Source organism: Oncorhynchus nerka, linkage group LG9b (genome assembly GCF_034236695.1).
Source record: "Oncorhynchus nerka isolate Pitt River linkage group LG9b, Oner_Uvic_2.0, whole genome shotgun sequence".
NCBI lineage: Eukaryota > Metazoa > Chordata > Actinopteri > Salmoniformes > Salmonidae > Oncorhynchus > Oncorhynchus nerka.
The window spans coordinates 22,492,231-22,516,971 of record NC_088424.1 but is presented as its reverse complement, the minus strand read 5'-3'; the positions used below and the strand labels follow the sequence as shown (position 1 = coordinate 22,516,971).

The 24,741-nt window shown below is 44.7% G+C and overlaps 1 pseudogene; it reads right to left on the bottom strand.

Annotated features, from left to right (window-relative positions):
- Positions 1-1,292: 1,292 nt before the first annotated feature.
- Positions 1,293-24,534, bottom strand: LOC115114442 (cadherin-18-like; annotated as a pseudogene).
- Between the last annotated feature and the right edge of the window lie 207 nt (positions 24,535-24,741).

The following is a 24,741-nucleotide window of genomic DNA, read 5'->3' as shown; positions in this document are numbered from 1 at the left end:
GTATTTTTCATGGCCAAATGAATACAATCATTAATTGATGAGGGAGTATATAGCATCAGATAACACTGAGACACAGGATGTATTTGAGTATATTGACTGGGACTTACCAGGATTTCCCCTTTATCATTGGCTCTGTTGATCCGACAACTTTAAAACAAAATTGTCATAGCAGTTCATTGGGTGCGTTTCCTTTTTCCTTTGTGGGACGTAAGTAATCAAATTTGTGATGGTGGCCGCAGAGATGCTATTTACCCTCCATAGCCTTTAAACATCCTTCTCTGATAGAATGCAATTATATAGTAATGCATTATTCATCATTTCGCCACCACTATGGCAACAAAATGATTATCTATGTTGGGGTCACAGTTGTTTTCAAAAAGGAATAAGTACACACACATCTCCCCTAATTACCTTGCTGTGAATAAGTGGCACAATAAGAATGTTTGCAATGCAGCATATATTGTACGTGTATTATTGTAGGTGGGTGTGGAATGGTGTTATGGACTGCATGGCTGTACTGTCATATTCACAACTGTGACAGACGTGGGAGTCACATGTTAACATTTCAATGGGATGTATAAGACGATGTGAGTAAATGGACGAGCTCTGACTTGATGACCTTTCTTCCTGTGTCATGTGTATCATCAGAAAGTTAAACATAGATTCATATGGTCTGCAATTCAAATGAGATTTCCCCTCATCGCCTGTTATTATAAAGACATTAAGGAGCGGTTTATTGTTCCTTTATTTATGGAGCCGGGCTCTCGTGGGAATTGATCAAGTCTGAGCAGGAAACAAGACTGTTTCACAACTGGTTTATAAATCCCAGCTCCAAAATCAAAAGCTGTACACCAAAGCATTTGGATCCAATTATCATCCATAGAATTGTGTTGTTTCCCAATTAAAAGTTGATCTGCTCCTGTGATGTAGTTTTTCTTCTCGTGCACCAATTTACATTGGTTAACTTAAGAAAGAGTTGAAAGACCTCGGAAGGTTACTGTAGTACTTCAAGACTGTGGGGTCAGCAAGCATAATGATAAGAACAGGGTCCGCATTTATAAAGCGTCTCAGAGTTGGAGTGCTGATCTAGAATCAGTTTAGCCTTTTATAGATCATAATGACTACAATCATACGGACAGAGAGGACGTGATCAAAGATCAGCACTCCAACTCTGAGTTGCTTTATGAAAACTGACCCAGATACTTACCACAACGGTACCAAGGAGACTCCTGTGGGGCCAGACACATTATACAATATGACACAAGACTTGCACGTAAATTCACTTATCTGAAATCACTGCACTTTATTCATCAATAAAAATATACACTTGGGAAAATCGTTTTTTTTATACCAACTTCATGATTTGTTTTTCTAAAAATATTTAAATAGTTTCCTCCACTCCACTTGACAGAGACCAGTGTTAAATGACAGTCAATTCCACACAAAAAAGGAACAAGTTGTACAACTCAAATAGCTTTGTATCGCTAGGTTAACCTTAAACTGGTTAGAAGAGGAGAGATGTTTTACATTAGGGGGTTATGGTCTGTTCTGTCTCAGAGAGTTCTGTCCCAAACAGTCTGGCCTGCATGTGGCCCTCCGGCTCCCAGTCCTCCAGGTCACTGTAGCTGAGTTCAGGGGGCAGGACCTGGGCCAGCCCCAGAGAGCTGACTGACCCCGTGGGTGAGCCGCAGCCCTCATACGCGTACGTCTGGAGGGAGTCATAGGGCGGTCCGCTGGTGTCCTTGTCAGCGTCTACTACTCTCTGTCTGATGACGTGGTGCATGTCCTCTGTGTCGAGCAGCACAAGGGACGGACTCTGGGGCCCGCAGGCCACCAGCCACCCCTCCTCCCCAGACCTTACCTCCCGCCGCAGCCTCCTCTGTTCTGCCCCGGGGGTTCCGCAGCGCTGCAATGTCAAACGCCTCCGTATCCTCCTCGCCACCGCCCTCATCATCGTAGGTGACCACGTTCTCCCGGATGTCCTCCTCAGAGATGATCAACGGCTCCTTCTTGCCCTTTTTGCTCCGCAGGAGGACAAATAGCACCACGATGGCTACAGTACAGGACATGTCAGAGGAGAGGGGACAAGACCACAGCAACTTACAATATGTCATTACACTGCACCAGTCTAAAGGTTCAAAACACACACCTGATTCTCTGATGGCAACGACCTGCAAAGTGATTTGAGAGTGGACTTGTGGCCTTCTGCTGCAAGAAACAAATCAGCCAGAGGTACTCCTTCAGCTGGTGTGAAGCCTTTCATTATTTCTACCTCTAGGCAAGATAGAGCCGCCTCTCTCTCACTGTCTCTGTCTCTGTCTTTCTCTTTCTCTTTCTCTTTCTCTTTCTCTTTCTCTTTCTTTCTCCCTCCCTCTCTTTCTCTCTCCCATATCTCCTCTCCTCCACGTGCCCCCTACCTCCCACCTCCTTCGACTTCTCTTGTCTCTTACCCAGCAGGATGATGATGCAAAGCAGAATTGCGATAAAGGCCCCGGTGCTCAGGCCAGCTGTGGAGAGGAAGGCCGGGACTTGGCAGGTCCTCACCCTGTTGCTGCTGCTACTGCTGCTACCTCCTCTCTGGCAGACACACACTCGGAGGGTCAGGGTGGAGGTGCTGCTCAGGACGGGCTCCCCCCCGTCCCTGACAACCACAGGAAGCTGGTAGAGATCCTGCTCCGCCTGGCTGAACTGACGCCTCCGTGCCACGATGCTGGCAGTGTTGTCTGGAGTGGAATGACAAGAGGTTGAAAATACACTGGATGTATTGTATTGACAAAAAGCCATTATAAGACTTGATACAGACATGACTCCAAATGCAGAGTATTTTTCCGTTAAAGCCAAAGAACAACACAAATGGAGCACACATTTTCTTTAAATTCAGTAAATAAATAGGGTAATATGATACATTCTATTCCACACGGAGTGTACAAAACATTAAGAACACCTGCTCTTTCCATGACATAGACTGACCAGGTGAATCCAGGTGAAAGCTATGATCCCTTACTGATGTCACTTGTTAAATTCACTTCAATCAGTGTAGATGAGGAGGAGAAGACAGGTTAAATAATGATTTTTTAAGCCTTTTGAGACATGGATTGTGTATGTCTGCCATTCAGATGGTGAATGGGCAGACAAAAGATTGAACAGGGTATGGCAGTAGGTGCCAGGCACACTGGATTGTGTCAAGAACAACAAGGCTGCTGGGTTTTTCCACACTCAACAGTTTCCTGTGTGTATCAAGAATGGTACACAACCCAAAAGACATCCAGCCAACTTTTTTAAATTTGATCAGGTAAGTTGACTGAGAACACATTCTCATTTACAGCAACAACCTGGGGAATGGTTACAGGAGGGGGATGAATGAGCCAATTGTAAACAGGGGATTATTAGGTGACTGTGATGGTTTGAGGGCCAGATTGGTTAATTTAGCCAGGACACCAGGGTTAACACCCCTACTCTTACAATAAGTGCCATGGGATCTTTAATGACCTCAGAGAGTCAGGACACCTGTTTAACATCCCATCCGAAAGATGGCACCCTACACAGGGCAGTGTCGCCAATCACTGGGGTATTGGGATATTTTTTTAGACCAGAGGAAAGAGTGCCTTGTACTGGCCCTCCAACACCACTTCCAGCAGCATCTGGTCTCCCATCCAGGGACTGACCAGGACCAACCCTGCTTAGCTTCAGAAGCAAGCCAGAAGTGGTATGCAGGGTGGTATGCTGCTGGTTGACACAACGGTGGGTAGCATTGGAGTCAACATGAGCCAGCATCCTTGTGGAACACTTTGGAAGCCTTGTAGAGTCCATGCCCTGATGAATTGAGGCTGTTCTGAGGGCAAAGGGGGGTGCAACTCAATATTCGGAAGGTGCTCCTAATGTTTGGTATACTCAGTGTGTATTATATACATTTGTATTTATTTAGGTTATCCTTTGATATACTTTCCCAAAATACACCATCTAAAGGAACTGGCCATGACCTGTTTATACTTCTGAAATCACATACGCAACAACAGAGAACAGAAAAATACAGAAAACCAGCACAACCTATCCCTGAGATATGAGGAGTGTTCTCCAACATTGCAGAGGATGCCCATAGTTCTCCACTCATTCCCGCTGCTATCTATAAGAAAGGACTGGGAACAGATAGCGAGTGCCTCTTCAGGCTTTATTAACACTTGCCAAAAGTACTCTATCCAGGCCAGCACAGCTGCTGCGACAGCATTTCTCATTCTGAAGAGGCTCCAGCAGATTTTCCATTTTCACGGCCCAGAGCCATGCATTTGTATGCACAATCACGGCCCGAGTTTTCACAATGCAGATTCATTTTCCCCCAGGAACACAGAGCCATGATAAAGCATGTCACTTGGGATGGTAAGAGACAGGAGAAGAGAGGTGGGTGTGGGGGGGGGTCAACCCTTGCATCATTCGGGATATCAACAAATGTATTCCAACAGAGCGAGCCCATGGGAAGGTGCATAGGAGGAAGCGTTCATTTACATAGGATTCCAATTAGCATGCAGGGGCCCTGGCCCAAAGGCTTCAAGTCAAAATTCATTACTTTATCTCTTTGCCCACCGCAAGGAAACAGGTAAACAAGAAAGAGACAATATCTCTCATTCATCCTCCACTTGGGAGACAATAGAATATAAAGCCACCTCCAAGATTTTTTCTTCCTCCAAATTATTATGATTACAGCAGAGAAAATCAGAGATAATTATCTCTCTCTCTAACACAACCTCACTGGAGAGTAAGCTGCTGTATGTCTGTAAGATTCCTCTGCATTCTCAAGGCATTTCTGGCTAAATAAATAATGTCTATCAGCTGGTGAACAGCAGGATATCGTCCAGATAGTACCACAGCACACTGACTACACACTGACTACACACTGACTACACAAAACATTAAGAACACCTGCTCTTTCCATGACAAAGACTGATCAGGTGAATCCAGGTGAAAGCTATGATCCATTAGTGATGTCACTTGTTAAATAAATCTACTTCAATCAGTATAGATGAAGAGGAAGAAACTGGTTAAAGGAGGATTTTTAAGTATTGAGACTGTTGAAACGTGGATTGTGTATGTTTGCCATTCAGAGGGTAAATGGGCAAGACAAAATATTTAAGTGCCTTTGAATGGGGTATGGTAGTAGGTGACAGGTGCGCCGGTTTGTGTCAAGGACTGCAACACTGCTGGGTTTTTCATGCTCAACAGTTTCCTGTGTCTATCAAGAATGGTCCACCACCCAAAGGACATCCAGCCAACTTGACACAACTGTGGGAAGCATTGGAGTCAACATGACACCTTGTAGAGTCCATGCCCCAACGAATTGAGGTTGTTCTGAGGGCAAAGATTCCACACAGCCTGAGGGAGCTAATGTATCCTACTTCTACCCAATCAGTGCACTGAAGCAGCTGTGTTCCTTTTAGCTCTATCCGAGGAGTACTACCTGGTGCTCCTGTATGTGTAAACATAGGCCTCATGACACTTCAGTGGAAATGTGGTTTCACTGAACAAGCGCGCCTGAGGGAAAATAGAGCCATTTGGGGAGGAGATAAAAACGAAGTACTAGGCTACACCACCACAAAGAACACAGAGCACTGATACAAAACTCAGTGGAAGCTCACTTCCTCTGTCTGGTATCATCCTGATTGCCGTGATCCGTCTTGGAAGTCTACCTTAATCTCGAGATTCTCCCTGATCTGCCAAAGGAGCAATTGGGTTTTCAGACAAGGAAAAAATAACATAACAGTGTTCTCTCTGAATTCAGCCAAGGAGCCTTAAGCTAAAATGAGGAAGAGATTAAAAAAAAACATTGGCTGTTACCAAGGAAACACAACTGCAGGTCCTTCCATTTGATATTAAAACGTCTCCAGGGAGGAGAAAGTGTAAATGGGGGTAACTGTTTGACAGCAAACACCACTAGATATGATAGTATCTGCCACAAATATCTGTCCACACACATATCCTTTGTGGCGGTTCAACAAAATGCAGTGTACTTTTTAAAATAGCCACAGAAAGCCACAGTAACCAGCCAACCTTCGTTAGCCTTTAAGGTGAAGTTAGGATTGACTGGGAGATCACTTGGCAGAGCAAAGGAGAAGCGTCCATTCGCAAAGTTATCCATGTCTGATGGCCTCACTGTCTGGATCACCTGTCAGAGAAGAGGGAGAGGAGTGAGGGGTCGAGAGGGAGAGGAGTGAGGGGACGAGAGGGAGAGGAGTGAGGGGACGAGAGGGAGAGGAGTGAGGGGTCGAGAGGGAGAGGAAAATGGGGGTGAAAAACGTTTTTACGTCACATGTATGTATATACAGCCTTTTGCTCTATTAGGAGCTAAATATAATAGGAATAAGTCAAGAAAGTCACTGCCCATTATTATTATTATTATTGTTATATTATTATATTATAGTAATGACTATCGATCAGTACATGTGTTTTTCCTCCTTCCCTTTCTGTTGGCCATTCCATGTGTACATGTGCCATTATTTCACATGGGGCCTTGTTCAAGCCAGAAGTGTAGATCAGAGGTGGTGGATATGACCTGTCTCCAAGAGCACTGTTCCTGATATTTTGTCAGCTCATTGAAGGAAGTTGACTTCTACCGGCTGAGAGTTAAAAATGATCATATGGACAATGCACCAATTATAGTGGATCCTAACCTGGTGACCTACACACGTGCTTTAGCATTGTCAGTCTATAAGAGACATTCCTGAACTTGTGGTACCGTACAGTAATACGGGAATCCATAGAAATACAGAATTAGCTGTCAAGAGGCTTTTGAATATGAATCATTGTATGTCTCCCTAACAAAACAACTAGTTCTAAACAAAATTATATTTTCTTTCCTTTCGATGAACATAACAGCACATTTTACTATAAATCAAGTCAAATTCTCTGAAAGATCATTGAAGTTACTGTAATTTGTTGCAGTGTTTGAAAAAGCCCCTCGACATGTCATCTTAGCATGCATCATCTGTCGCCTTTAGCCAGCTAACTGATTATATGCTGCAGTCTGTCTAGTAATCTTCATTCAACGGGGGAAAATATGAAGAGAGAATGCTATTGCGATATGAATCTGAGCAGTCGTGGTTGGCTGGACACGGGCCAAATTTGAATGAGAGATGATAAACATTTTCTGCAATCCGTCTCTGTTGCGCTTAATGCAGCTCCTATCTGCTTGTGGAGACATTGGTACATGCTGAATAATTTATAGGTTCAAGAGGCTGCAAAAGTCTGCTGCACCACAGATAAATCCATTCCTGATGATGGTGTCAAACACACAATAAAGGCAGAGTGTGTGTGTGTGTGTGTGTGTGTGTGTGTGTGTGTGTGTGTCTGTCTGTGTGTGTCTGTGTGTGTGTCTGTGTGTCTGTGTGTGTGTCTGTGGGAGAATGTGTGTTAGTGCATTCATGTGCGTGATAAGAGGTTTTAAAAGACAACATAGTTGAATAAGGGAGAATATGAGTTCATGGGAGAGAAGGTGGAAGAGAGAGGGAGTAAAGTGGGAAAGAGCATGGAAAGAGGGAGGGAGGTGAAAGTGAAAGATACTCACCTGTCCTGCCCTGGAGCTTTCACACACAATGATTTCATCATCTCTTGCTATGTAGGGAGCATTGTCATTTACATCCAGCACCTGGATTGTCACAGGAACATGGCTGACATGACTGGGATTGTCTGAAAATAACAAACAAACATGTATAAAACCATGGAATTAAATACAACTTTTATATTGTATCTTTTAACCCCATATGTCATTGTTGCTGGACCCCAGGAAGAGAAGCTGCTGCCTTGGCACCAGCTAATGGGGATCCATAATAAATAGGAAAACAAATGTAAAAATAAGCAAACAACCTCCCAAGCCATGGCATGGCATTTTCAAGACATTGTTATAGGCCTATATATTGTTCTGTCCAGGGTTCATGCCAAGCACTCATAGTGATGTATTGTACATCCATTTTTTCTCAGAGTATCTCTCCATCAATTAAGGTCACATCCCCACTGAGCCTCCATCCATTTGTGTATCTCGTGTTAGTCTCCTGAGGTTGGCCATGTTGCCAGGTGAAGTGTAAATTCTCTTTGAAAGGTGACCCGGTCACTCAACTAAACTCCTGCTGCCTGGCAGCACACTACACTCCCTGACGCTGCACAGAGAAATCATGTTCCTATTAAATGTGGGATACATAAATCATATTTTCCCATTTCACTCATCCATAAATTACAGCCACAACGACCACCAACCAACAACTAGAGTCATGACAGGAGAAGAACTAACCCCAAGCTACAGCAGTAGGCAGAATGTAACAGAGACATGCTGTGTGGTTGCACAGTAGTTTGTCTCACTTAATATACATATAGCTAGCACACAGGACATTACAAGTGACACTTTGCTAATATACACTATGCACGATATGTATAGTGTTTATGTATGTCATGAATCCCTCATTAACACACACCAATCTCCAGAAAGGTGCGGACTGGTTTTCCCATTAATTAACGTGACTTAACACAATCAGCGCAGCGTCGGCTGGCATTTATCGATGGCCAGTTCAGTCCATTAGCTGAACACTATTGTGCAGAAAAGGGTAAAGGAAAGAGTAATTGCTTAGATAAGCGTCAGTGGAAAAAGAGGGGGAGAGGAAGAATTGATTGACTCGACCACCTTCAGCATCACACTGAGATGTTACACATGCAGCCCCGCATCAATCCCACAAGGCACTGCTGCCTGTTCATTTTCGAGAGCCATGTGTTTTAATGTTGATACATATGATTAAAGTGACATCGCTAATGCATTCATGCAGTGTCATAAGCATATTGTTTTCTCCATGTTGAAAGTCATAATAAAGTCCTCGTTAATTAAAAGCAAAATGATTTTAAGGTAAGATGACTCCTAGATAAGGATCCTACGCTGTGTGCTATGTTACTTACCAACCTCTGATGCCATCACAGTGATGTTGTGCCAGGCCACATCCTCTCTGTCCAGACTCCGGGTGGTCTTAATCACCCCGTTATTCACACTAATGGTGAAATACACCTGCTCCTCTTCACTGTGGTCTACAAAATACCTACATGTAGGAGAGAGAACAATGACAATAGAATGAATGAAATCAAGTTGTTTGAATTGAATATCAAGAAAACATCTGACTTTCAACATGCAAAGGTCGAAGCTTTGAATCTTGTGATGGTGTTTTGGAGTCCAACAAAATGGCCGCCCCACGCATGTCCTTTACCTTATAGGGCTTTTGGTACTGTCAGGGTCCTGAGCCGTCACTGTGCCGACCTCTGTTCCCACAGGGGAGTTCTCGTACACGTCCATGATGTAATAGTCCATGGAGAAGACAGGCGGCTCGTCCACGTCTCCGATGATGATCCGGAGAGTGGTGGTGTCTTTGAAGGGGCCCAGGTGGGAGAAGCGGGAATCCAGGTGAGTGTTCACTCCCTCTATGTGAAGCGTGTGGACTTTCCTCTTCTCATAGTTCAAAGGCTGCTGAGGAAACCGACAATCAATCCTCTTTTTAAAGCCATGCTTTTTTCCCCCCTGTCCTGCTTCCGTTGGTATTTGAGAGAACAGCCTATGTGGTAACAATGGGTACTTACTCATATTATTAACACAATTAGCATTAGTGTGGCCTAAGGGTATGTAATGGTACTACTTCTTTTAATTAATCCCAAATAAATAGTATGTATGATTACCATATAACCTTGTGGTTTCTCAGTAAACACCAACAGAACTGTAACATAAAGCACAACCACAGATGGTTTAATTTGAGCTGGAAAATGAATGTGTGCATCTCAACAGTACCTGTCTTAGTGATAGGATGCCTTCCTTCTGGTTAGTGTCTGTAGTGATGGAGAACATGGCCTTCCCCTCTGCATTGGTTATGCTGTACCTCATCTCTGCATTGACGCCCAAATCTTCATCGGTGGCTTTGATTTTACCCACAGCTTTTCCAATCTGAGCAGACTCTGGAACGTACAGCTGGTAGTTTTCTGTAATGGGATGAGCACACGAATAAGCAAGACGTTATTATCTAGGCATGAATGATAAAGCATTTATGACTAGATGGAGAAGTAATTAGCCTACTGTTCATGCATACCATCAAGATGTAAATGTGAATAAATGGGTCAATTAATCACATTTCCTGTCTGCTTGCAACTCAACAATCATTTGCACACTACATCATACATCATGTTTGTATCACTTACAGCCACCCCTGCATTAGCAAAACATCTACTATAAGATGCACCTTGTGGAGTTTTATTTAAAAGTAACATTTGGCTGTGCAGTACACAGAAATCACTGATTCTAAGATTCTATTTCTGTGGTGCATTACTTACAGTACAAACATCGTAGTGTTTTAAACTCTATATAGCATTCGACTGTTTAATTCCTATGTTTTATTACAGTAGAGAATGAATATCTAAGGACAAACCGTGAGGTAGAAAAACAAACAAACAAACAGACATCTGTATACATACTCTGAGGGAATTTGGGAGGATTGTCGTTGACGTCTGTCAGAGTGACATTGATGGTGGTGGAGCCTGACAACCCACCCACCGAGCCAGCCATGTCTTTGGCTTGGACCACCACAGGGTAGCGCTCCCTGGCCTCTCTGTCCATATTGGATAGGGCTGTCCTGATGACCCCTGGGGATGGCAAGAAAAGAAGGCTCCTTATATAAATAAATAAATGTATGTTAGGAGAGCTACTGTATGTATTGACAATAGACAATCAGAGAGATTCCTCCTCCACAGCATCAATCCCATCTTGGATGAGTTAGAGATGCCAGTCACTTTCAGTCACAGTACTGTATGTCACAAATATGATACGGATGAAGGCAGGAAAAGACTGCCTGACTTGTTGTACAGGAGGAGGAACATTAATTTCCTCAAAATGGGTTTCACGTATTTCACCTAAGGAAATGATCTATAAACGGTTGATAAATTCAGCCAGAATTACAACCAGCTTTCATACCATGTCTGCCAACCCCCCTCATGTCTTCATCATCATGTTTTCACCTACAGTGCATTCGGAAAGTATTCCGACCCCTTGACTTTTTCCACATTTTGTTAAGTTACAGCCTTATTTTAAAATTGATTAAATGGTTTTCTACACACATAATAATGACAAAGCAAAAACCGTTTTCTTTGCTTTTTTTGGTTGCTAATTTATAAAAAAGAAAAAAAAGAAATCACATTTACATAAGTATTCAGACCCTTTACTCAGTACATTGTTGAAGCACCTTCTTGGGTATGACGCTACAAGCTTGGTTCACCTGTATTTGGGGAGTTTCTCCCATTCTTCCCTGCAGACCCTCTCAAGCTCTGTCAGGTTGGATGGGGAGTGTCGCTGCACAGCTTTTTTCAGGGTTCTCCAGGGATGTTCGATCGGGTTCAAGTCCGGGCTCTGGCTGGGCCACTCATGGACATTCAGAGACTTGTCCCAAAGCCACTCCTGCATTTTCTTGGCTGTGTGCTGAAGGTCGTTGTCCTGTTGGAAGGTGAAACTTTGCCCCAGTCTGAAGTCCTGAGCGCTCTGGAACAGGTTTTCAAGGATCTCTCTGTACTTTGCTCCGTTCATCTTTCCATCGATCCTGACTAGTCTCCCAGTCCCTGCCACTGAAAAACATCCCCACAGCATGATGCTGCCACCACCATGCTTCACCATAGAGATGGTGACAGGTTTTTTCTAGATGTGACGCTTGGCATTCAGGCCAAAGAGTTCAATCTTGTTTCATCAGAACAGAGAATCTTGTTTTTCATGGTCTGAGAGTCCTTTAGGTACCTTTTGGCAAACTACAAGTGGGCTGTCATGTGCCTTTTACTGAGGTGTGGCTTCCATCTGGCCACACTACCATAAAGGCCTGATTAGGGGAGTGCTGCAGAGATGGTTGTCCTTCTGGAAGTTTCTCCCATCTCCACAGAGGAACTCTGGAGCTCTGTCAGTGACCATCGGGTTCTTGGTCACCTCCCTGACCAAGGCCCTTCTCCCCCGATTGTCTTGGTGGTTCCAAACTTCTTACATTTAAGAATTATTGAGGCCACTGTGTTCTTGAGGACCTTCAATGCTGCAGAAATGTTTTGGTACCCTTCCCCAGATCTGTGCCTCGACACAATCCTGTCTCTAAGCTCTATGGACAATTCCTTCAACCTCATGGCTTGTTTTTTGCTCTGACATCCACTATCAACTGTGGGACCTTATGTAGACAGATGTGTGCCTTTCCATGTCCAATCAATTTAATTTACCACAGGTGGACTACAATCAAGTTGTAAAAACATCTCAAGGATGATCAGTGGAAACAGGTTGCACCGGAGCTCAATTTCGAGTCTCATAGCAAAGGGCCTGAATACTTATGTAAATAAGGTATTTCTTTTTTTTTGTTAATACATCTGCAAAAATTTCAAAAAGCTGTTTTCGCTTTAACCTTATGGGGTATGGTGTGTAGATTGATTAGGTTTTTATTTCTATATAATCAATTTTAGAATAAGGCTGTAACGTAGCAAAATGTGGAAAAAGGGAAGTGTCTGAAAACGTTCCGAATGCATTGTATGTGCTTGTTCATTACCATATTTCAGAGATCATCAACTAGATTCAGCGGTGGACAGTTTTTTTTCTTGAGCTGCTGGTCGGGGGGCCAGAACAGACATGTTCGGCAGGTATCCTAGCGGTCAAGAGCGTTGGGCCAGTAACTGGTCACTGGTTCGAATCCCCGAGCGGACTAGGTGAAAAGCTGTAGATGTGCCCTTGAGCAAGGCACTTAACCCAATTTGCTCATGCATGTCGCTCTGGATAAGAGTGCCTGCTAAATTACTAAAATGTGAACATAATTACAAATAATTTGTACAATTCAAATTGACTGCAAGAAGCCCAAACAGATATAATGTTTGACTAAAACCTTATTATTTCAAACCTTGCTTGCATTATTTATACGATCACGTGTCTCTCTATTAGGCTTGGGAACAGATTTCTTAAATTAAAGTATCTTCAAGCTGATTCCCTTTTGTTTTTACAGTCTATTATGTCCAATAATGGAAAAAAAACATTTTTTTAAATTAATATTTTTTAGAAAACTTGGTGGGCGGCCAGTTGGGGAAGCCTGTGCTATTTGATGTACTAACACATTAGTACGCTTGCCTTGCCCATCTCTGAACTATTAGCACGCCACCCCCTCCTTCTCTCTTTCCTCCTCTCCTCTCAGCTAGACCCACACCTAAACACCGTGCTCTGGCCAGAGGCTCTGCTATGTTGCATTACTCGCTTCACAGCGTTACAAAGGAGAGTGCCATCTGCCCTAATCTTACCCTAAAGACTGAACAAGGGCTAGCAGGAAAACAGAACAGATTGACCATACTGTACATCATGCACCTGTATGAGAGGGAGGCCACGGGGAAAACAGCCAGGGCATAGCTCACTCAGTACTGTAAGCAAGACATCCTTTGTGGAACAATGTCTGGAACAACCACTGCTAAACGGTGGAACACAGGGTCTGACATGCCACAGTTAACTCTGTGTGCCGTCACACGGTGGGCGTTCAGGGGTTAGCTAGTTCTCCTGGAACACTCAGGTTTTCGCCGGTTATTGGGATCACATGGGTCACATAGATTGCAATAAGACGACTCGTCTCAAAGAAGGTCATTTCCCAAGCTTTTGAGATGTGATAACAATAGGCGAAAGTACAGTGACATTCAATAAACAGACATAGCCTATTTTCAACCAACGAGCAGGATATGTATCCTCAGAACATCCTCAGAACACAGAACACAGTGTGAGTTTCAGAGCATCTGTGTAAAACGGCTCCACTCCAATGGCTCAGAACTTGTTTTATAGTCCTACACATATTGTAGCGGTTTCATCAGTCTGCTTTTTACCTTATGCATCCACACATCAAAAGACCAAGGTTCATCTAAATTTTTATTGATATTTCAAGTGCTTGTACAACCATGAAGGCACTGAAATACAGCCGCCCAAGGCCGCAGTTAAATTACTGTATAATGTAAAAAAAACAATTTAAAAAAAAGAGAAAACCAAACCTTGTATATTGTATTTTATGGGCAACAATCCACAGGGTTCAGCCGTTCAGAAACTAAAATACTCTGCCGCTGAATGCACAAGAAATGTCTTCATGTCCTTTAACAAATGAATGAATGTGAGAAAATGAGAGAAAGAAAAAAATGCTAACAGATACCTCAACCTGCCAGAAGAAATGATTACAGAAGTGTTCAGCCCCAGAGAATGTTATAGAGATTGTACCAAACACATTGTGGCCACAAACCACCTGTCTGGACAAGTAAATTCAGCTGTAAACACACAAATAGCACAATAATGCTAAAAAGCCTCTTAGTATTCAGCCGGTTAAAGAAGAAAATAAATAGGCTGAACATGAAAAAACTGAATTTAGCCCGACCAAATTACAGAATTCAGCAAATGGATCCCTTCTCATTCTGTCGAGGTTAAGGCCTCACCATGGAACCAATTCCTTCAGCTTCCATTCTCATTCTAGGGAAACAATGTGGTGCAACTGTGACAAGGAATAAAAGGCTGTTAGGCCCATGTTGTTGTGTTGCTCGCTTTCCTGTTGACCTTGGCATTCCCCAGTCATTCTCCCTCAGCTCTCAGGACCAGCCAAAGTGGGGGATGTGATGTGATGTCTTTGACTTTGCTCTTGACCCAGGGACTCTCAGAGGCACAGCCAATACTGTAGTCTCTTCTCCTCTCCTCTGAGGCACAGCCAAACTACTGTACAACAGTCCTTCCCCTCTGGATCCTCGGAAGAGTAGACAATGCCTGCTCTGCTCATTTAGCCAAGGCCATCCAGAGTTCAGGCATGTTGCTCATTATACAGTAACAACACCAATGACTGATGCAAAGTTGACATTTGATAATGCGTATTCTGGTGTAATCTGGTAGATAAAATAACCAATATTACTTTCAGACATATATATAAAAAAGTTCAAACATACAGTTTAGCACATTATGGCTGTATAATGCTTGGTCAGATTGGAGTGGGTGATAAATTAACTACATTTAAATAAAAAAGACTGACTGTCAGACTGTTAATATCAATTACATCCAAAAGACAGCAGGTTTTATGACCCCTGCTCACATTCAAATGGATATATCTGTGTCAACCTTTCAGGCAATGGGAACGGACATTATCCCCTCACTAAAAAAACAACAACTTACCTCTTTAATGGGTAAAGTAGAAATTTGGTGTCCTCATTACTGTCTACACAACTTCTAATGGAGGATACGGAGGAAACAGCAGTAGCTTACTGTAGTTATGTTAGTCAGATAAGGGATGGGTAATCAATGCCATTAAATGCAGAGTCTTATGATAAAATATTCCTCTGGGTCTTTTATTTACTGCAGTCATCAATATTTCCTGACATACTTTTGTTGTCTATTGGAAGATACAGGTATACTGTTCACACTGTTTGAGTATCATATCCTCTCAGGCCTTTTATTTCAGCACCTAATCGAGCTCTGATTGATTATGCTAACAATGGAGCGTTTTACAGTCGTATCAGGCTGGACTGGACAGACAAGATGCTTCATATTTAATGTCCAAAATATTTTGTGTGTTTGTGTATATGTGTGTGTGTGTGTGTGTGTGTGTGTGTGTGTGTGTGTGTGTGTGTGTGTGTGTGTGTGTGTGTGTGTGTGTGTGTGTGTGTGTGTGTGTGTGTGTGTGTGTGCATTTATATGTACACACGTGTGGCAGGGTAGCCTAGTGGTTAGAGTGTTGGACTAGTAACCGAAAGGTTGCAAGTTCAACTCCCTGAGCTGACAAGGTACAAATCTGTCATTCAGCCCCTGAACAGGCAGTTAACCCACTGTTCCTAGGCCGTCATTGAAAATAAGAATTTGTTCTTAACTGACTTGACTAGTAAAATAAAGGTAAAATAAAAAATACGTGGTTGGGGAGCAACTCACAAAACAATTGTAACTGTTAATCAGTAAAAATATTGTGATCAGATTACAGATACTTCAAAAAAATCTAAAAGTTACTTCCCTGATTACAATTTTGGATAGGTAACTTGTAACTAGTAACTGTAATTGATTAAATTTATAAAGCGTTAACACTCGCAAGGCTGTAAATAGTAATTTGTGGCCTAAGCAGAGGCTGGAGTGTTTCCCGACATATGCAATCTCTCCCTATCCCAGTCTGTTTTCCCCACTTGCTTCTAGATGCCCACCATTGTTCCTGTACCCAAGAAAGCAAAGGTAACTGAATTGAATGACTATCGCCCCATAGCACTCACTTCTGTCATCATGAAGAACTTTGAGAGGCTAGTTAAGGATTAAATCACCTCTACCTTACACAACACCCTAGACCCACTACAGGAATACCTATACCAAGAGGAATACCTATGTAAGAATGCTGTTCATCGATTACAGCTCAGTTTTTAACACCATAATACCCTCCAAGCTCATCACAAAGCTTGGGGCCCTGGGTCTGAACCCTGTTCTGTGCAACTGTGTCCTGGACTTTCTGACGGGCCGACTCCAGGTGGTGAAGGAATGCAACAAGACCTCCGCCACGCTGATGCTCAATATGAGGGCCCCACAAGGGTGTGTGCTCAGCCACCCCCTGTACTCCCTGTTCCCCCATGACTTCATGGCCTTGCATGTCTCCAGCCCTTATCATCAAGTTTGCTGACGACACAACAGTGGTAGCCTGATTACCAACAATGATGGGTGTGTGGGTGTGCATGTGTGTCTTTAGGGCGTTCACGTGCGTGCGCGTGTGTAAGTGATGATCATTGGTCAGGAGCTGAACACCTCACTTCCTGATCACAGACACATGGCTGTAGTGTAGAGGCAACTGGTCTGACTGTGGGCTGACTGTGGGCTGAGTGACTGGGTCTCCTGGGCCAACCTGCTGATGGGGCCCCAATGAGTTGCTGGAGAGAGACAGGAACAGCTGGCATTACCTTGGCCATGGCCCAGGATCGGGATGCACTGCAGCTGGAACAGTCACAATCCAGCCAGGCTACTTCAAAGCTATGCCTCAAATCAAAATCAGCATCACTCACTCAAGTAGCCATGCAATGCAACATGGACCTTTATCAAATATACAGTATAATGACTGAACTGCACCCCCTACAGTTAAACCTAGCCAGGGTTCAGCTACCCCTTAAATCAGGACCACTCTCTCAAGTAGCCAAGCAGTGCAACACAGACATCAACGAAACCTACTGTTAATATGATAAAATGACAAAACTAGACCCATCATAATGGCAATGCTGTTGCATGGTTGCATTCATGACATGTGGTCGATGTGTGTCAATAGCACTTCAGCATATGTGACCAGAACATGGCTAGGACCTTCATCTTGAGTGTTGACAGATGGTACGTACTACAGTGTCACAATAGTCTTACTGCCAGATTCCCTCTGCTTTCTTGAAACACGTTGAAATACTGTTCAAGCAAAGACATCCACTTATCTCCATCTTTACACTTTGTTCTCTTTAGCTATATGTGTTTACATCCCTGTTAGTGAGCATTTCTTCTTTGCCAAGCTATCCACCTGACAGGTGTGACATATCGAGAAGCTGATTGAACAGCATGATCATTACACAGGTGCTCCTTGTGCTGGGGACAATAAAAGGCCACTCTAGAATGTGCAGTTTTGTCACACAACCCAATGCCACAGGGGGCCCAAGTTTTGAGGGATCGTGCAATTGGCATGCTGACTGCAGGAATGTCCACCAGAGCGGCTGCCAGAGAATTTAATGTTAATTCCTATACCATAAGCCGCCTCCAATGTCGTTTTAGAGAATTTGGCATTATGTCCAACCGGCCTCACAACCGCAGACCACATGTAACCACGCCAGCCCAGGACCTCCAGATCCAGCTTCTTCACCTGCGGGATCGTCCGAGACCAGTCACCCGGACAGCTGATGAAACAACTGAAGATTTTCTTTGCAAACGGTCAGAAACCATCTCAGGGGAGCTCATCTGGGTGCTCGTTGTCCTCACCAGGGACTTGACATGACTGCAATTTGGCGTCGTAACCAACATCAGTGGGCAAATTCTTACCTTCGCTGGCTACTTTCCCGCTGGAGAAGTGTGCTCTTCATGGATTAATCCCTGTTTCAAATGCCAGCGTTGTATGGTGTCATGTGGGCGAGCAGTTTTTGATGTCAACGTTGTGAACAGAGTGCCCCATGGGGGCAGTGTGGTTATGGTATTGGAAGGCATAATCTACCGTCAACAAACACAATAGCATTTTATCGATGGCAATTTGAATGCACAGAGATATTGTGACAAGATCCTGAGGCCCATTGGCGTGCCATTCATCCGCTGCCTTCACCTCATGGTTCAGCATGATAACGCACAATCCCATATCGCAAGGATCTTTACACAATTCCTGGAAGCCGAAATGTCCCAGTTCTTCCATGGCTTGCATACTCAAAAGACATTTTAACCATTGAGCCTGTTTGGGATGCTCCGGAATGACGTGTACGACAGCATGTTCCATTTCCCGCCAATATCCAGCAACTTAGCACAGCTATTAAAGAGGACTGGGGCAACATTCCACAGGCCACAATCAACAACTTGATCAACTCTATGCGAAGGAGATGTGTCACACTGCATGACGCAAATGGTGGTCACACCAGATACTGACTGGTTTTCTGATCCACGCACCCACTTTAAAAAATATATATATTTCAATTGACTGCATTGACTGCATGTTTCAAATTGTATGTTTTCAAATTGCATATTTCAAACTGTTGCATGTTGCGTTTATATTTTTGTTCTGTGTATATATACTGTATCGCTGTCACACACACGCACGTACACACTCTTGCCCAAACACACACCACAGCCACAAACATTTAGTAATTTTAAAACTAACTCTATTGATATTGAGTCAAATCCTTTGAAAAGCATCCTCACAGAAAATGTATTTGGTCATGGGTGGATGTTTTAAAAAATTATTTTAGGCTTTAAAAAAAATTCTCTTCAGTCTTCAATGCAAAGAACAAGATGTCTGAGAGCCTTTTTTACAATGAGAGGATGGGGGATTAAGAATGCTAGACTCAGAACAGTGGACAGGTATCCCTTTGATACTTGATACCTTTTTGATAAACTTCTTGAACGTTACTGCAAAATGTAATCTAAATAAACATAGGGGCGCAAGAGCCCCTCAGTCCAGAGGCGCCAGAGCCCCTAAGTCCAGAGGCGCCAGAGCCCTTCTGTCCAGCGCTGCCAGAGCCTTCCTCCTCTCCAGCGTTGCCGGAGTCTCCAGTCTGCCCAGCGCCGCCTGAGCTGGCCGTCTGCCCAGCGCCACCTGAGTTGCCCGTCTGTCCAGAGCTGCTAGAGTCTCCCGTCTCTCCAGCGCCGTAAGATTCTCCCGTCTGTCCAGAGCCGCTAGAGTCTCCCGTCTGTCCAGAGCCTGCTAGAGTCTCCCGTCTGTCCAGAGCCGCTAGAGTCTCCCGTCTGTCCAGAGCCGCTAGAGTCCCCCGTCTGTCCAGAGCCGCTAGAGTCTCCCGTCTGTCCAGAGTCGCTAGAGTCTCCCGTCTGTCCAGAGCCGCTAGAGTCTCCCGTCTGTCCAGAGCCGCTAGAGTCTCCCGTCTGTCCAGAGCCGGCAGAGCCGCCAGTCAGCATGGAGCCGCCAGTCAGCATGGAACCGCCAGAGCCGCCAGTCAGCATGGAGCCTCCAGAGCCGGCAGTCAGCATGGAGCCTCCAGAGCCGCCAGTCAGCCAGGATCTTCCAGAGCCGCCAGTCAGCCAGGATCTTCCAGAGCCCCTCAGTCGAGAGGCGCCAGAGCCCCTCTGTCCAGCACTGCCAGAGCCTTCCTCCTCTCCAGCGTTGCCAGAGTCTCCAGTCTGCCCAGCGCCGCCTGAGCTGGCCGTCTGCCCAGCGCCACCTGAGCTGCCCGTCTGTCCAGAGCTGCTAGAGTCTCCCGTCTCTCTAGCGCCGTCAGATTCTCCCGTCTGTCCAGAGCCGCTAGAGTCTCCCGTCTGTCCAGAGCCGCTAGAGTCTCCCGTCTGTCCAGAGCCGCTAGAGTCTCCCATCTGTCCAGAGCCGCTAGAGTCTCCCATCTGTCCAGAGCCGCTAGAGTCTCCCGTCTGTCCAGAGCCGCTAGAGTCTCCCGTCTGTCCAGAGCCGCTAGAGTCTCCCGTCTGTCCAGAGCCGCTAGAGTCTCCCGTCTGTCCAGAGCCGCTAGAGCCGCCAGTCAGCATGGAGCCGCCAGAGCCGCCAGTCAGCATGGAGCCGCCAGAGCCGCCAGTCAACATGGAGCCTCCAGAGCCGCCAGTCAACATGGAGCCTCCAGAGCCGCCAGTCAGCCAGGATCTGCCAGAGCCGCCATTCAGCCATGATCTGCCAGAGCCGACATTCAGCCAGGATCTGCCAGAGCCGTCAGTCAGCCAGGATCTGCCAGAGCCGTCAGTCAGCCTGAGCTACCTCTCAGCCCTGAGCTATCCCTCAGTCCTGAGCTACCCCTCAGGCCTGAGCTACCCCTCAGTCCCGAGCTGCCCCTCAGTCCAGTGGGGCCCTTTGTTAGGGTTCCTAGGCCAAGGTCGGCGGCGAGGGTTGCCACTCAAAGGACGCTAAGGAGGTGGACTAAGACAATGATGGAGTGGGGTCCACGTCCAGCGCGGTCGGAGTCCGCACCTTGGGGGGGGTGCTGTCACTTTCTGACCATAGTTCTTGTGTGTTTTCCTTGTTTTAGTGTTGGTCAGGACGTGAGCTGGGTGGGCATTCTATGTTGTGTCTAGTTTGTCTGTTTCTGTGTTTGGCCTGATATGGTTTTCAATCAGAGGCAGGTGTTAGTCATTGTCTCTGATTGGGGTGTTGGGGTTTGTGGGTGATTGTTTCCTGTCTTTGTGTCTATGCACCAGATAGGACTGTTTTCGATTTTCACATTTGTTGTTTTGTAATTTGAAGTGTTCAGTTGGGATTTATTATTAAAGAAGATGAACACTCACGACGCTGCGCTTTTTGGTCCTCTCTTTCCCAGGAAGAAAGCCGTTACAGTACAAATTTGGCACCATTTCATATAACTGACGACAGAGTATTTTCTGCGAAGCCTCCTCTGAATCACGCAGAGATGCCAAGGTCTGCAGACTTGATACAACTTCAGATTTGCGCAAAAAGTGATTTAGTCCCTCAGGGACCAGAAGAACATGGTTTGGCTTAAATTTTACAAAATTATTTAGTATTTTTTCATGTTGCTCTAAATCTGGCTGAGAATATCACAGTGAGATGAACCCACGATTGCTGAAATCGCCAGACTGTAACCTTTAATATGCCGTGTCCCAAATTTAGGGTGTGAAACCTGACACTTCAAGTCAAGTCTGCAAAGAGCAGATGGATGGGGCTTTCTGGCACTTAAAGGTACTGGATCCTGTGACGTTCACATAGCACTTTGTATACCAAAATATCGCCATGAAGGATTCTAGCTTTGAAGACACGCATGCTCTTGCTGTGTTTTCCCCTCGACTTTGTCATTTATTGTGACCAATTCAAACCCGCAGCCATCTCTAAAACTAGACACAATTTGAGTTATTGCCTCTGTAATCAGCAGTGTTGTTAAACATCCTCATAATTTCAATAAGCATTTTTCTATGGCTGGCCATGCCTTCCACCTGGCTACCACTACCCCGACTAACATCTCAGCACCCTCTGCAGCAACTTGCACAAGCCGCCTCCGCTTCTCCTTCACCCAAATCCAGACAGCTGATGTTCTGAAAGAGCGGCAAAATCTGGATCTCTACAAATCAGCTGGGCTAGACAATCTGAACCCTCTCTTTTTAAAATGAACAGACAAAATTGTTGCAACCCCTATAACTAGCCTACTCAACCTCTCTTTCTTATCGTTTGAGATCTGCAAAGATTGGAAAGCTGCCGCGATCATTCCCCCTCTCCAAAGGGGGAGACACTCTAGACCCAAACTATTACAGACCTATATCCATCCTTTCCTTTCTAAAGTCTTCGAAAGCCAAGTTAACAAACAGCTCACCGACCATTTTGATTCCCACCATACCTTCTCCACTATGCAATCTGGTTTCTGAGCTGGGCATGGGTGCACCTCAGCCACACTCAAGGTCCTAAATGATATCATAACCGCCATCGATAAAATACAGTTCTGTGCACCCATCTTCATCGACCTGGCCAAGGCGTTCGACTCTGTCAATCACCACATTCTTATCGGCAGAATCAATAGCCTTGGCTTCTCAAATGACTGCCTCGCTTGGTTCACCAACTACTTATCAGATAGAGTTCAGTGTGTGAAATCTGAGGGCCTGTTGTCTGGACCTGTGGCAGTCTCTATGGGGGTGCCACAGGGTTCAATTCTCGGGCCGACTCTTTTCTCTGTATATATCAATGATGTCGCTCTTGCTGCTGGTGATTCTCTGATCCACCTCTACGCAGATGACACCATTCTGTATACATTTTGCCCTCTTTGGACACTGTGCTAACAAACCTCCGAACGAGCTTCAATGCCATACAACACTCCTTCCGTGGCATCCACCTGCTTTTAAATGCAAATCAAGGTAAGTGCATGCTCTTCAACCGATTGCTACCCGCACCCTCCCGCCCAACTAGCATTACTACTCTGGACGGTTCTGACTTCTGAAAACTACAAATACCTAGGTGTCTGGTTAGACTGTAAACTCTCCCTTCCAGACTCACATTAAGCATCTCCAATCCTAAATTAAATCTAGAATCGGCTTCCTATTTCACAACAAAGCCTCGTTCACTCATGCTGCCAAACATACCCTCGTAAAACCGACCATCCAACCGATCCTCGAATTCGGCGATGTCATTTACAAAATACTCTCCAACACTCTACTCAGCAAATTGGATGTAGTCTATCACAGTGCCATCCGTTTTGTCACCAAAGCCCCATATACTACCCAACACTGCGACATGTATGCTCTCGTTGGCTGGCCCTCGCTTCATATTCAGTGCCCGACCCACTGGCTCCAGGTCATCTATAAGTCTATGCTAGGTTAAGCCCCGCCTTATCTCAGCTCACTGGTCACCATAGCAACACCCACCCGTAGCACACGCTCCAGCAAGTATATTTCACTGGTCATCCACAAAGCCAACACTTCCTTTGGTCACCTTTCCTTCCAGTTCTCTGCTGCCAATGACTGGAAGGAATTGCAAAAATCACTAAAGCTGGAGTCTTATATCTCCCTCTCTAACTTTAAGCATCAGCTGTCAGAAAAGCTTACCGATCACTGTACCTGTACACTTCCAATCTGTAAATAGCACATCCAACTACCTCATCCCCATATTGTTATTTATCCTCTTGCTCTTTTGCACCCCAGTATCTCTACTTGCACATCATCATCTGCACATCTATCACTCCAGTGTTCATGCTAAATTGTAATTGTTTTGCCTCTAAGACCTATTTATTGGCTTACCTCCCAACTCTTCTACATTTGCACACACTGTACATTTTCTATTGTGTTATTGACTGTATGTTTGTTCATGTGTAACTCTGTGTTGTTGTTTTGTCACACTGCTTTGCTTTATCGTAGCCAGGTCGCAGTTGTAAATGAAAACTTGTTCTCAACTGGCCTACGTGGTTAAATGAAGGTGAAATAAAAAAAACAGCCTGATTTCAACTATCAACCAATAAAACATAATAGAACAAAGCTATTTTATCACTTGGCAGAAACAATTCACACATGCAGCGTTATATTGCAGTAAAGTAAAAGGCTGGTTGGCTCACCGGTTTTAGGATCCACAGAGAAGTAAGGCTGTCCCTGCAGTATGCTATAAACAATCTTGGCACTGTTCCCATAGGTGGGGTCGTCTGCGTCTGTGGCTGTGACCTGAAACACTGATGTGCCTGCATGGAAGGAAAGGTTATATCAGTACTGCATTTCCACACAAAACCATTCAACTAAAGTACAATGTGCCATGATTACAGTACAAACCACATTTACATACTGTAGCACAACTCACTATATTGTCATGGTTTTCTTACTGTAAAACTATGTGCAAAAAATACCACAGAGTGTTTCTGTATTGCATAAAGTGCGGCAAAAATCCATGATTTCCCAATTAATCAAAATCCTCGATCGGGACCATCAAAATCCATTTACAGAGTTGTGCATCAATGCCTGACTGCCTCTGTGATGCAGCAGGGATCTGCAACAATACTGATGACTCAGCTAATAGCGTGACTGGTCTCACAGTCAGGGTACAAAGCTGGCTGCCTCCAGTCAAGTGCACCCAGCGTATTAAAAGTATGTTCTCAGTATTCGACCTTACCAACGTCGGCCATCTCGGGAACAGCAGCAGCAAACGGGCCATCTGGAAACTTGGGCGCGTTGTCATTGACATCCTGGACCTTGATAATGAATTCAGACTCTGGCTCTAGAGATCTGTTGGTGTAACGATCGATGGCCTGGGCATGTAAGACATACTGGCCTTTCTTCTCCCGATCCAGGCTCTTGGTGGCATGGATGTCCCCTGTGACCTCATCGATGACAAATATAGTACCAGCCTCCTCTCCAGACAGCAGGTATCTGACTGAGCCATCTCCTTTGTCTGAGTTGGAGTGCAGCTGGAAAGGAATATATGTTACAATACTCATGTGAACATAGAAAACAATACACAGGTATAGTCACCTCATCAGGGTTGAGGTATATTCTAGCCTCGTCAGTTTAGAGGAGGAACTAAGGATTTCAAATGGAAGTGACAATCATCCTTTAAAGGTTTACCACAGAGGAATGTTACAGATTGTTAGTGAAGGCCGACAAGTAGCCTG